This window comes from Macaca nemestrina, chromosome 7, assembly GCF_043159975.1.
Source record: "Macaca nemestrina isolate mMacNem1 chromosome 7, mMacNem.hap1, whole genome shotgun sequence".
NCBI lineage: Eukaryota > Metazoa > Chordata > Mammalia > Primates > Cercopithecidae > Macaca > Macaca nemestrina.
This window is the reverse complement of record NC_092131.1, coordinates 11,637,789-11,652,132: the sequence shown is the minus strand read 5'-3', so window position 1 is coordinate 11,652,132 and position 14,344 is coordinate 11,637,789. Positions and strand designations below refer to the sequence as shown.

Below are 14,344 nucleotides of genomic sequence, written 5' to 3'. Positions count from 1 at the left end.
CCAGGCTGGTCTCAAACTCCTGACCTCGTGATCCACCCACATCGGCCTCCCAAAGTGCCAGGATTACAGGCGTGAGCCACCGCGCCCAGTTTAGCCCCTTTTTAATCAGATGTCTTTTCTAGGCTGCAAAAAAAAAGCTTCCTGGCTGGTACAACACCCTACAGAAGAAATTGTGCATGGAAATGTGGACAGGAGCCTCACAGAGAAGCCTAATGAGTAAAGCAGGCCAGTGCACAGGAACCTATCACGTTTGTTTCAAATGTTTACAAAATGTCCGTTTTGATGGTGTTTTTTCTGCAAAGACACACTTGATTTGCATATTAAGTATGAGGAATATTCTTCCATTCCACCAGGAAAAATATTCTCGCCCATGTTTTATAAAACCTAAAGCTCTCTCAGTGTCCATTTTCTATTTTTGAAAAAAAGTACAGGTAGGAGAAATGTCTCACATTTGTCTTCAAGAAAAAGAAAATTCAGCATAGGTGCGATGGTAAATTGTTAGCCACATGGCCTCCATGTGAAGGAGACAATAGAGAGTGGTGGGGACTGGGGCAAAAGGGAGAGCTCATGGCCCATCTAAAGGGCTTCAGCAGCTGGTGACATGTAGGACTGTGGGCCTAGGGTCATCTGTCTCTACTAAAAATACAAAAATTAGCCGGGCTTGGTGGTATAGGCCTGTAAACCCAACTACTCGGGTTTCTTCTGATTCTTCAACGTAAGGTGTAACATCCAATTTGTATGTGAATTCTCCAGACTTTTCCATTTTTTAAAAAGTAGATCAACACTGTGTGAGCCAAACATCATAAATCTGAAGTTGTTTATGCTTGGCTGAGGCTCGGCATAGCAGCTCTCATGCTGCACGTAACAGGCCCAGCATCTCCAAATATGCGGCCAACTAGGTACTACGTGTGTCATCACACTGTTATTTATAACACTGGCAATGTGGAAACAACCTTAATTTCTATAACAGAGATTAAGTAAACTATGGCAAATCCACTTAGTGGAAGATTACGCAACTGTTTAAAGAAGATATTTACAAAGAGTAACTTGAGAAAAATGCGTATGATACAATGTCAACCGGGGAGAAGGAGTCTGAAGAGCTGTGTAGGAACTTGATTACAACTCTGACAAAGAATACAAAAGAGAGCAATGCCTTAAAAATTAACTCCGAAAGTAAACAAACCAGATACTAACAGGAACTGTCTCTAGGTGGAGAGAATATTGCTCAATCTTCATTTACTTATACTTTTCTGAACTTTGCAAATTGTCTATAATTTTATAATCATCAAAGAATAAACTTGGTTTCTAAAGCACTAGGGTGGTGACTTCCCAGAGCCCTGTCTTCATCCACATCACCCTCAGCAGGCCAAGTTCAGCTGGGTTCAGGTCTGCAAACTTTTCCAAACCAGCAATTTTGTGCCATACTCTGGTCCAGGCATGGAGGGTGGAGCCAAGTCAGAGCCAGTCTCTGTCCTGGAGGAGCCCACAGACCAGTTACATAAACCAGATAACTTTAAAACCAGATAGTGAGAAGACAGACAGCTCAGAACACCACCTGGGACCCAGAGATTGGATGCTGGCCTGATCTTTAGATGAGAGATGAGAAGACAACATCCTGGCTGAGCTGGGAGGGCTTCTAAGAGCCCTCTAGCTGAATAAAGGTAGCAATGGGGTCCTAGGAGAAGATCCTCACGGTGCAAAGGCACAGAGGCAGGAACCAACCTGGCCCACACAGAGAACCAACTTGCCTGGGGAATAATGAAGGCCAGGCTTCATGTGTGGGCCTCAAACTCCTCAGATCATGTGTCTTGGGTGCTGTTGGGGGTGAGTCAGGTTGCATGAGTCTCTCTCCCTAGGCTGTGTGTCCGTCATCCACTTGAGTCTTGAGTCAGCTTTGGGTCACCCAGGTTCAAGGACAGAGGCTCTGCCATTGGTCAGTTCAACTGCATCCTCGCATCTAAGGGGTGGGGTGGCCTAAGCACAAAGCAAGGTGCCTGTCCTCCCAATACACCTGGATATCCACTGAGACAGGTTACATGGCACTGTTTTGGGGGAGTCTGATTCTGGGGAGACCCTGAGACCGTCAGTGTAGTTGCCTCAACCATTGTCCAAGATGGGAAGGAGAGAAGGAAGGAAATAAATATTTCCAGGCACCTGCCAAAATACATACTACCACACTTTCTGGCACTTTGCTAATTGTTTTTATACATACTACCTCGCCTAATCCTAACCTAGTGAGGTAGGTATAATTGTCTTTGCTTCAAAGCTGGACAAGCATGCCTCAGACAGGGCAGGTAGCTTGCCTGAAGCCACACAACTAGTAAGTGGTGGAGCCAGGACTAGAACCAGGTGTCCCACCTTCCAGGTGTGGGCTCTTCTCACCAGTCCACATTACCTCAATGACAGGGACTGGGTTTACAGACTAATTGAGCTTTCTTCACTCCATAAGTGAGTGCTCATCTGGACTCCTTTGCCAAGCATTTTAGTACCAGAGCTGCTATGAACACCATCTATCTAAGCAACCTGGACTTTTGAGCCATTTCCACCCTTAATTGCTCCTCCACAGAGCACCTGTCTTCTGGGGAGGGAAAAAGTGTGTCAACACAACTGGAGAATGTCACAGCACAGCTGATGCCAGGCTCATGATTCCTGGGATGCTGTCTCTCAGGCATGGCATAAAGATTCCAGAACTCTCCCTCTCTACTTTCCTATAGGTTAGAGGCAAGCTTCTGATTTGTTAGCAAGGCAACATTTAACCCTTCTAAGAAAAGTCAAATGACATGGCAGTGGGATGGGGAACAGGCACCCAGGGGAGGCAGCCAGGTATGGCGGAGGAGCCATCCACGGGCCACAGAGGGAGGCCTCTACATGATGCTGGACAAATCATGGTGTTCTCTGGGCCTTAAGGACTAGGACTGAATTGGAGCCAAGGCTTTCAGACTTGGGGAGGGAGGAAGAAGTCATCTGTAGCACTTGTTACAAACTTGCAGCCCCTCACTCTCTTTAGATTGTCCATTTTAAACACTTTGCCCAGGTGAGTCTCAGAAAAGGTGATCCATAAAAAATCTTAGTCTGTGGTCTGAGCTCCTCTCAGGCTCCTCACCTGCACTCAAGTCAGTCTGCTTGACTAGTTTGCTCTTATTTTCCTTAGATGTCTCCAACTAGAAGTGTTCTAATCAGAACCTCCAAGTCTTCCAGGCCACCCTCTACCCCCCACCCAGCCTCACCTCCCACAGGCTTCCCCAAGTCTGCCTTGGTTCCTCTCTTTCCTGCACACTCCGCATCCAATTCATCAGCAAACTGCACCGCTCTTGCTAAGCAGTGTATCTGTGGTCCACCACTTCCCTCACCTCCCCGGCTACCCACTCTGGTGAAAGTGACCAAGACTAGAGCCATAACTACATACTTGGTCTCTCAGGTTCTACTCTTGCCCCCTAAAATCCATCCTTTGCACAGCAGCCACAGCGATCCTTTTAAAGGACCTCACACCACTGCTTACATCTCCCTGCCCCCAGTGATTTCCCAGTGATGCTGGTACAGGTCCAGGCCCTGGGTGATGTCAGGGTCTTCATTTCTATGAAGTTCTTGGCCTTTTCCTCATGGTCACAAGAAGGCAGCCTTATCCAGGTAGGAAATGATTGAGATCTGTGGCTTTCCAGCTTCCAATGATCTCATACCCTGAACCGTGCCCAAGGGCACTTTCACGACTTACATGGGCCCACTGAGTTCCAAGACAACTCCACTGGCCTCCTGGAGCTGAGCCCCTTCTGTGTGTCAGTGCCTCTGCCAGACACTTGATGTCAGCTCATTGTGGTGGAAAGAATCCTAAAGATGTCCTCAATTCCCATCTGCTAGTTATTCAAGCAGACACTAACCTAGGTACTGCTGTGAAGGGACCTTGTCAAGCAGGCCTGATGTGATCCGGTGAGCTCTTTAAAAACAGCACATTTTTAGCTTCTTCACCCCTAAGGAAACAACCAGCAGAGTGAAGAGACCACCTACAGAATGGGAGAAAATATTTACAAACTATTCATGCAACAAGGGACTCAAACAACTCAACAGCCAAAAAAGAAATCATCTCATTAAAAAGTGCACAAAAGATCTGAACGGACATTTCTCAAAAGAACACACACAAATGGCCCACAGGTATACGAAAAAAATGTTCAACATCAGGGAAATGCGAATCAAAACCACAATGAGATATCATCTCACCCCAGTTAGAATGGCTATTAGCAGAAAGACAAAAAATAACAAATGCTGGTGAGGACACTGAGAGAGGGAAACATTTATACACTGTTGGTCAGGATGTACATTGATACAGTCATTATGGAAAACAGTGTGGATGTTTCTCAAAAAACTAAACACAGAACCATCATATGACCCAGCAATCCCACTACTGGGTATTTATCCAAATGAAAGGAAATCAGTATATCAAAGGGATACCTGCACTCGCATGCTCATTGCAGCACCGTTTGTCTCAGCAAAGATATGAGAACAACCTAAGTATCCATCAGTGGATGAATGGATCAAGAAAATGTTGTATACATACACAGTGAAATACACAGCCATAAAACAATGAAATCCTGCCATTTGCAGCAACATGGATGGAACTGGAGGTCATTATGTTCAGTAAAATAAGCCAGGCACAGACAGACAAATATTGCATGTTCTCACTCATGTGTAGAAGCTAAAATGTGGATCTCACGGAGGTGGAGAGTAGAGTGACAGTTGCCAGAGGCTGGGAAAGATATTGTGGGGCCAGGGGAGATGCAGATAGGTTCATTTAGGGGTGTAAACATACAGTTCAATAGAAGGAACACATTCCAGTGTTCAATAGCACGGTAGAGAGACTTCAGTTCACAACACAGTGTGTATTTTGAAATAACTAGATTTGAAATATTACCCACACAAAGAAATGCTGAAGGCTCAAGGTGATGCATATCCTAAATACACTATTTGATCATCACACATTATATGCATCCAAATACCATGTGTACCCCATATCTGTGTACAAATATTGTATGTCAATTTAAAAAACAGAACAGTTTCTCCAGCTGGAGGCAGAAGTCAGAGTCATCAGAAGTACAGGACGAGGTCTATACATCATTGCTGTCTTTGAGGATGGAGGAGGGAACATGTCAAGAAATGAAGTAGCTTCTAAAAGTTGAGAGTGGTCCCCAGCTCACAGCAAGCAAGAAAATGGGGGCCTTGGTCCTACAACTGTAAGGAACTGAGTTCAGCCCATAGCATGAGTAAGTTTGGAAGCAGATTTTTCTTCCAGAGTCTCCAGATAAGAGCCCAGCCTGGCCAACACCTTTATTTTGGCCTTATTAAAATGTAAGCTGAAGGCTGGGCATGGTGACTCATGCCTGTAATCTCAGCACTTTGGGAGGCCGAGGCAGGCAGATCTCTTGAGATCAGGGGTTTGAGACCAGCCTGGCCAACATGGTGAAACCCTGTCTCTACTAAAAATACAAAAAAATTAGCCGGATGTGGTGGCAGGCACCTGTATTCCCAGCTACTCAGGAGGCTGAGGCAGGAGAATTGCTTGAACTCGGGAGGTGGAGGTTACAGTGAGCCAACATCGTGCCACTGCACTCCAGCCTGGATGACAGAGCAAGAGTCCATCTCAAAAAAAAGAGAAAAAAAAAAAACCCAAAAAACTCTATGCTGAGAACCCAGCTGACCTGCCTGGACTTCTGACCTAGAGAACTTGAGATGACAAATGGGTTTTCTTTTAAGCTGCTTCTAACTGTGGGGTAATTCCTTATGCAGCAATAATAAGCAAATACACTCCTATAATCTTCAATCCTTAATCCACCAATCCTGCTGGGTAGATATTTTCATCTCTCATCTTATGGGTGAGGCTCAGAGAGGTCTAGCCCATCAAGGTTCCCCAGGGAACCCCAGCCTGGAGCCTGACCTCTCTAACTCCCTGCCTCACCTCCCCTGTCTTCAGAGCACTCATGGTGTGCAGGCCCAGGGCTGGGCGCTACAGACTCAGAGATGAACCTGACAAAGTCTTTGTCCCTGAGGAGCTCACGGTTTGGTGGTGGAGAGTTACCCATGCGATAGGAAGAAGACAGGAAGAAATTAACCAGAGAGAATCACAGAACGGAACTCAATCACAGCTTTCACAGTTAGTCAGAAACTTAGAGACCAAAGCCTGCTCTCTAATCCAACATCATTTTCAGACTAGAAAGGGGAGTTGGAAAAAAAAATCCAAGCCTAGAACCCACTTCTGACCCCTGTGTTTGCTCTCTCTGTTAAGGGGCCATGGTGGGCTCTTTCGTCCCTTGGAAAACAAGGAAGCAGTGAGGACCAGCTACCACGCTGCTGCCTCCAGCGCTTCCAACCCCACCCCTCCTCTGGAAAAGCAGAAGACACTGGCATGCACACCAAGGCTGGAAGGGAAAGAGGAGGTGGGGATGGAGGTGCCACCCATCTGCTTCCTCCCTTCTCCCTCCCTACCTTCTCCCCGCTCCCCAGAGGCCAAGACAATGGGGAATGAGTGGGGGTGGGGAGGGGGAGAGGCAATGACAAGAATGACAGAGTCAGGGGACACATTGATTGATTGATTGATTTGCCTTCAAGAACCCAAGGGTAAAATTCCAGGGTGGCAGGAGCCTCATCTCAGGTGTCCCCAAGCTTCCTCCCCAGCAGTAAGTGACTGCCTGTCATAAAGAAGCCAGGGAAGATGAAGCCCAAACCACAGGACTTCACAAGCGCTGCTGTCTGGCCACATGCACCGTTCCTGTAACACCACATCAAGACACTGGGGAGCTTAAAACCCTGACCACAAGGGTGGCACAGCCAAATACCTTTGCAGCCTGGATCGCCTGCCGGGGCAGAGGAATCCTTAAGCGTGAATATGGAACAAATGTTCTTGTGGCGAAGGATGGAATGTGACAGCACAAAGAAACACTGGGCTGTCACTTCCCTTCCAGGCTGGCACACCTCTCTGTCCAGGAAGCCAGGGGACACGTGGGTCTCTGCAACCCAACAGGAGACTGATGTGGGCTCGTTATAGGAATATAGGAACCCCAGAGGGGTGGAGCTGCCATTTGCAAACATGTCTCTCTACCAAAGGGGAAAGATCCTGTTCTATGAGAGGCCCTTCTGTCCTGCAGAGTGCGGGGTGGGTTTGGACAGGTCAATGTGGCGGGTAGATTGCCCTGAGGACCTGCAGGGAGGGTGGGGAAGGAGGAAGAGAAGGGGAAAGACAGAGTCATGAATGTGTAGAATGGTGGGAAGCCGGGACTCTGGGCCGGCAAGGAGAGACCCAGTGGAGAGTGGCCAGAGGGTGTTATAGGCAGGCACCACTGGTGGCATTGCTGCAATGCACACCCCCACTACCTTCTCCCCAGACTTTCAAGAGAGTGGGCTACACACCCTCAATGTGCAGGTTTGTCCTATTTCTTTTGTTTGTGGAAATGGGAGAGTCAAGTTCCATGTTGAGCTTGACACAACATGGGTGAAACCCCGGGCAGTTAGATAAGCCCTAAATTGGAAGCAGATGCTTGGGGCCACAGGCATCCATGGGAACTTAAACCCCCAAGATATCTTGGAAAAAGCCAATCTTATGTAGGTTGCAAGAGTCAGGGAAATCTCTGCTGACTGCAGGCCCATGTTACGAAGGTCTTTCTACCACGCATGCCCACACACCTGGCCGCCCCCCAGTGCCAGGTCAGAGCCCCTCTGTGAGTGCCCACTTGCATTGTGCCTGTGAATGCCACTGGGCCACCCACCACATCATGTCATCATGACCAGTTCACTTCCCTGCCTCCCTGTCCAGACTCTGGGATCCTCAAGGCCAGGGACTGTATACTAATGATCTCAGACACCCCACCACCTCGCTCAAGCCTCAACAAAAATTGGTCTTGGCTGGAAGAGAACTGGATGGACACTTCTGGAGTCTGACATTGTGCCAGGCTCTGAGGGTACAAGTTGACTAAGACCTGCAATCTGCTCACAAGGTGCTCATGGGCTCAGTGAGATGGGAGTCCTAAAAGACAGTGAGATCCTCATCCCTGGAGGTAGGGAGGTGGGCTGGGCCCCAGCTTGGCAGGAAACTGAGAAGGGTGATCAAGTTCCAATGGGTGAGGGTCCAGAAGGTTTCAATGTCCCTCTGGCGCTTGGATTCCCTGACTTCTGAGATCTTGGTCCTGTAAGATACTGGCTCCAAAACATTCAACTGCTTCTCCACAGTCTTCCAGTTTCTAATGAGCAGCCCATGAGCAGAGGGAGGTAAACAAGAGCTGAGTCACCCTGTGGAATCCCCGAGTAGAAGTCACCTCCCTTCTTAATAACCATTATAAACTCATTACCAGCAGCTCTGTTTATTTGCTCTTTGGAGTTTATGTAGCTGCACGGACTGTAATATGGAGGATGAGCCACAAACATCTGACCACCCCATATTTAGCCATCTTTGTGTCTGGTCTGTATGTCATTTCACATTCAACATCCTTGTGCTGGCCAAGAAGAGGAAGTGGAGGGGCTACTGCCAGCCCCACCTAGGGAGCCCTCATGGACCCCACCATCAATTAAATGGTGTCCTCATCTCATAGGAAGCTGAAGGACCCTTTGGATTGAACCTCGCAGAGCCACAGTTTTCAGTCCCTGTCTCATGCTGGTTTCTCTGATCTTTGACTGCCATCAATCCCTCAGCAAGGCTGGGTTCCTCTCTCCTGGCACTACAAAAATAAATCCATGGCCAGGAGCGGTGGCTCACCCCTGTCATCCCAGCACTTTGGGAGGCCGAGGTAGGTGGATCACCTGAGGTCAGGAGTTCAAGACCAGCCTGACTAACATGGAGAAACCCCATCTCTACTAAAAATACAAAATTAGCTGGGCTTGGTAGCGCATGCCTGTAATCCCAGCTATTCCGGAGGCTGAGGCAGGAGAATCACTTGAACCAGGAAGTGGAGGTTGCAGTAAGCCAAGGTCGCATCATTGCACTCCAGCCTGGGTAACAAAAGTGAAACTCCATCTCAAAAACAAAACAAGCAAACACACAAAACAAAACAAAAAACATGAATCGGCCAGGTGCGGTGGCTCATGCCCGTAATCCCAGCACTTCGGGAGGTTGAGCCAGGTGGATCATGAGGTCAGATCGAGACCATCCTGGCCAACATGGTGAAACCCTGTCTCTACTAAAAATACAAAAAATTAGCTGGGCGTGGTGCACGCACCTGTCGTCCCAGCTACTTGGGAGGCTGAGGCAGGAGAATGGCTTGAACCAGGAGGTAGAGGTTGCAGTGAGCCAAGATCATGTCACTCACTGCACTCCAGCCTGGGTGACAGAGCGAGACTCCATCTCAAAAAAAAAAAAAAAAAAAAAAAAAATCCATAAATTACTAGGGACCCACAGCATGTATCAGATGAACTTGTTGTTTCTGGTTTTCTCAAAAATTGAGCTTTAAAATCCCATTTCACAGATCAGGAAACAGAGAGACCAAGTAGGGTAAAAGATTTTCCTAGGGTCCCAGTTGGCCACAGGCCATCCTGGCTGTAGGTGGCAGGCTCTTTTCCTGCCACTCTGATCCTTCCAAACCTGTTCCCCTTCCAGAGTTCCCAATTTTAGCTGATAGCATCAACCTCCACATGGTCTTCATCCCCACTGTATGTTGTAGAATTGGCATGAACTGCATGTGTCAGAAAGCCAGCTCCAGTGGCTTAACCAAGGAGGAATCTCTGTGTCATGTGGCAAAATATCTGGAGGTAGGCAGTCTGGAGATTTGCACCTGTGTAAGAAAGCCACTAAGAACTCAGATTCCTCAAGATCTCCTGCTCCACCATCCTTACCTCAACGCTCTCGTCCTCATGATCACAGGAGAGCTGCTCTACCTCCAGGCATTGCAACAACTTTCCAAGCAGGGAGAAAGGTTTATGTCACCTGAATTTTTTCCCTTTTATATAGGAAACAGCAGCTTTGCCTGGTAGATTTCTGTTTACATCGCATAGTCACAACTGGGCTACTTGACCACCTTTAACTGCAAGGCACCTGGGAAGGTGAGCAGTAACTCATCACATTGCTTCCCTGAACAAAACTGAGTTTCTGCTGGGAAGAAAGAGGAGAATAGATATTAGATCAGCAATCAGCTGACTGTGCCTGCCACACCCACTTCCTACATTTACCCAGTCTCTGAGTCCAGTGCAGTCTAACTACTCAGTTTCTTGAAATCCACTTTTCTTTTTCTTGCCAAGATTTCTACCCCAGTGCAGCTCCCTCTAACTGTGCTGTTTGTGAGGCACAGTGAGGTGACTGACTGCTGTCCACTCCCACCCTGCCATTATCAATCTTTCCAAAGCACACAGCATGTGGCTTCCCTGCTCTCAAACCCGCAGTTCCTCTCCATTGCTTATTAAAGACATCCAGATTCCTCAAGCTGACACTGACGTCCCTTTACACCCCAGCCCTAACCTGCTTATTCACTTGCCTCCTAGAACTCCTGACGTCCAGCCCCTCAACAATCTCCCAATCCGCAGGCAGTGGGTTCTCTCCCAGGCCTCCTAAAAGTGGCTTGTGCTGTCTCCCTGTCCTTGGCATGGCTTTCTTCCTGCCTATTCTACTCATTGGAAGTTATCCTTTAAGTCTCAGCTCAAATGACACCTTTCCTGTAACCATTTACTAAGCACCCCAATCAGAATCCACCTCTCCCTTCTCAATGCTCCCCTTGGATGTACAGTTTGACATGGAGTCCAGCTGGTTGTTGCAGAGTCTCTGATGGCTGAGGCTACCCAGCACCGATCTTCTTCCAGTAATAGCATCTTGGGGATCAGCCCTTTCCCATCCTTGGTCCATGGGGTCCTGAGGTTCTGGTGACGTCATATGATACGTTAACCTGCTTAAGCATCTCCTGACCTAGATATAGCTCTAAACTCTTCAGTTACGTTAGACTCTATATAATTCCTTTTCACTTGAATCCGTTTCTTTTGAATTTTCTGTTAGGTGTGGTCAAAAGTCTTCCCAGAGAGTGCTGAGCATCTCTCCCTGGCTGGGTTGGAAACTCCTTGATGGACAAGGTCTATAGCTTATTGCGCGTTGTTCCCCCTGCCTGGTACAGAGCACCTTCCTTGGGAAGGAGCGGGGATGTGGGAAATGAACTGAGATACTGATGAGATGAGAGATGCACGCTCCCACCCCCGACACCTGTGCGGCTTCATCCTGGAGCCCTCTGGGTCATCACCTGTTTCCAGATGACTCAATTCTGCTGAACCGCATTAGCCATGTGTGTTCTGAGGCCTTTCCCTGACCCCTGGCATTTGTTTAGCAAATTCACACTCAGTAATGTGTGCAAAATGAAGTCTCTCTGCCAGCATCTCTGGTTCCAAGCCTCGTTCTGTTTAAGCTGGTAGGGCCTGGCTCATAGTAGGCATTTAATACTGTCAGTTGCTTTTATTGCCAGGCATTTAATGCATGTTTGTTGTTTTTATTGTCCAGTTCTTTGGGTAAGCTGTTGAGTGAAACACCTGCCACCTGTCAGTGCTCAGTAGACACCCATTACTGTAATCACAGTGTGGTGTGAACATGTGATTCACACCATGAGTGGTGTGGCTCACCACAGTGGCTCATCATCCTTTTACAATCCCAGGTGATCCATAGAGATCCAGTGAGCCCCCAGCCTCAAGCCACCATCATCTCTCTCCTGAATTGTTGCAAAAAGCTCATGACCATTCTCCAACACCCACCCTTGCCTCCCTGCCATCGGTTATGAACACAGATGATCTGTTGAAAGGTTAAGTCAGACCTGTTGCTCCTCGGCTCAGAACCTTCCAGGGCTTCCTCCCATCCCAACCAGAGTAAAAGGCAACATGAATCACTTCGCTGGTCCCCAGGCCCTCCAGATCTAGCCCAGGACCCCTCACCTCTCTCCAGGCTCACTCTGACCTGGCTCCACCACCTTTCCTTGGGTGCTTAGGACATTCCAGGCTCCCTCCCATCCTACGACCTCCCCACTTGTGCTTGCTTCTGCAAAGCTGCTCCCCCAGAGAACGGCACACCTTGTCCCCTTCCCTACCATTTGGGATCCTCTGAAGTGTCATCTTGTCTGAAATGGCATGTCCCCTCCCACCCCCATGCTCCACATTCTCCTTTGTGCCGTCACGCCTTCCAGCATGCCATGCTCATACATAGGGATTAGCTACATGCTCACTCATTTAGCGTCTGTGTCCAGGGCAAGCACTGTGTCTGTTCACAAGTGTAGCTCCAGGCCAACTGTGCACAACACACAGAAAGTGCTTTCATCTTCCAGAAAAGTCTCAGCAGAACCCCTCACCAAAGGGTACAGTTGGTGAAGCCCTTCTGGGGCCATTCTGCACTTCCTGTCTGAGAAGAAAGGACGGATAGAAAAGTGGCAATGTGTTTTGGGCATCTGTTATGTGTCAGGCATAGGAGTTTGCCTTCAATGAACACATGGAAGTGGAAAAATAAGTCTTCACCTGCTGTCTTTGTCCGTAGGGGCTGCTGTAACAAAGTACCTTACATTGGGTGGCTTATCAACAACAGAAGTTTCTCACCTTTCTGGAGCTTGGGAAGTCCAAGATCAAAGCCCCAGGATGGTCGGTGTCTGGTGAGGGCCCTTCCTGGTTCACAGATGGCAGCTTCTTGCTGAGTCCTCCCATGGCAGAAGAGATGAATGAGCTTCCCTTCGCCTTTTTAATGAGGGCACTAATCCCATCCATGTGGTTCCACCTTCATGACCTAATTGCTTCCCAAAGGTCCCACTTCCTCACACCATCATTTTGGGGGTTAGGATTTTGATACATGAATTTGGGGAGGTGGGGGGGGGCACAAACATTCAGATCATAGCACCCGCCCATGCTGACCACCGCGAGCCATTATTTAAAGTATCACATTCTTTCCCCGTCCACTTCATCTGCTTGGGTGCCCCTGCTATGTGGGTGCCTTAGGCCCCCAGCTTCATTGTCTATTAGACAATCCAACAGTGACTAACCCCACTTTACAGATGACAAAACTGAGGCACAAAGAAGTTCAAAAGCTTGCTCCACGATTCAGTTCAGGCCCATCAAATCCTAGAGCCCCCAGCTGACCATCCAACCCCAGATGGAGCATCTCCTATGACATGCCAACATGCTGGTTCCCATTTCACTCCTGACCCTGCTCTTGAGAGAGCCCTGGCAGGGCTGATGCCCGGCCCAGGAAGACTGAGATCTAATTCCAGGTGCCAGATCACATGCACATCTGTCAGGTGGGTCTGCTGGATTCAGGCCCAGCTCTTAAACCAACCACTCCAATGTTGTTCACCTCTTGGCAGCAGACACACCATAGGCAGGGATGCATGTTGAATTCTTTGAGTCTGTTTGCTGCTATTCTCAAGAGCAGCACATTCTCTGCACTGCGCCTCCCCATGGCTGATCTGGGATGTTGATGGGTGAGTTCTAACTCTAAAGGTGGGTTAGCATCTCTCAAGGACTTCAGGGTCCTACAGCCCCAGGAGACTGGATTACACAGAAGGCTCTTCCTCCTGCACCTGGTGGCTGCCTTTTTTTCTCTCCGGTTATGAGGGACATAGCCACAGCAAAGCCAAGAGACCTCTGGCAGCCCCTGGGCATTGCCAACCCCTGTGTCCCTGGCTGTCCTTCCCTGTCCTGTGCCAGCCCCACTGAAGCTGCATGGGGTCTGCCCCAGCACATCCCTCCCGCATAGCCACGGTCTATGGACACGCCTGGCCACGCTGCAACAGACCCTTCAGTCATGACTTCTTACACTCATCCTGTAGGCTTGTAGCTACCTCTGAGAACCTGGAGGCCTGAATCTGTTAGGCAAGATACACTTTCTGAGCCTCCACCATTGCAGGCACCTTCTAGGCACTGGGGACACAGCCATATGGATGGACCTCTGCCCCCAAGGAGCTGGTGTCCTAGGGCCAGAGTGTAAAGATGTAAGATACACATGAGTAAGACAAGGCCAGAAACCAAAGGTGTCTGAGAAGAAGAGCGGAGCTCATGGAGAAAGTGACAGGGCAGCTCTGTAGAGGTGGCATCTGTCTGAGTCCTGAATGTCAAGAAGGCAGCAGCACCAAGATCTCGGGAAGAGGCATCCAAATGGAAGGAGGAGATGCGTAGAAGCACGGAGGGCTTGCAGGGTGCGGAGCCAGGAGAAGGTCTGTGTAGCTACAGCTCAGAGGGAGACCTGGGGACACGAGGGTGCGGGGCAGGCAGGGCAGGGGCGCTGGCCCTGTCGAGGAATTGGGATCCCATTGACAGTGTGATGGGAGCCACTGGAGGACATTAGCTGGGGCGTGGCATGATCTGACTTACACCTCAATGAGACCACCCAGCTCTGTGAGGAGAGGGCAGGTGGGACACGGGTCAGTGGCCG

The 14,344-nt window shown here is 48.9% G+C and overlaps 1 long non-coding RNA gene across 1 annotated transcript in view; it reads right to left on the bottom strand.

The window, feature by feature from the left end:
- The window catches only part of LOC105467454 (uncharacterized), a 52,473-nt gene extending 48,315 nt beyond the window's left edge, over positions 1-4,158 (bottom strand). Inside the window, exon 1 of the long non-coding RNA XR_011625333.1 lies at positions 3,876-4,158. This is a non-coding gene — a long non-coding RNA (uncharacterized lncRNA). The remainder of the gene's footprint in view (positions 1-3,875) is intronic.
- Positions 4,159-14,344: the final 10,186 nt, after the last annotated feature.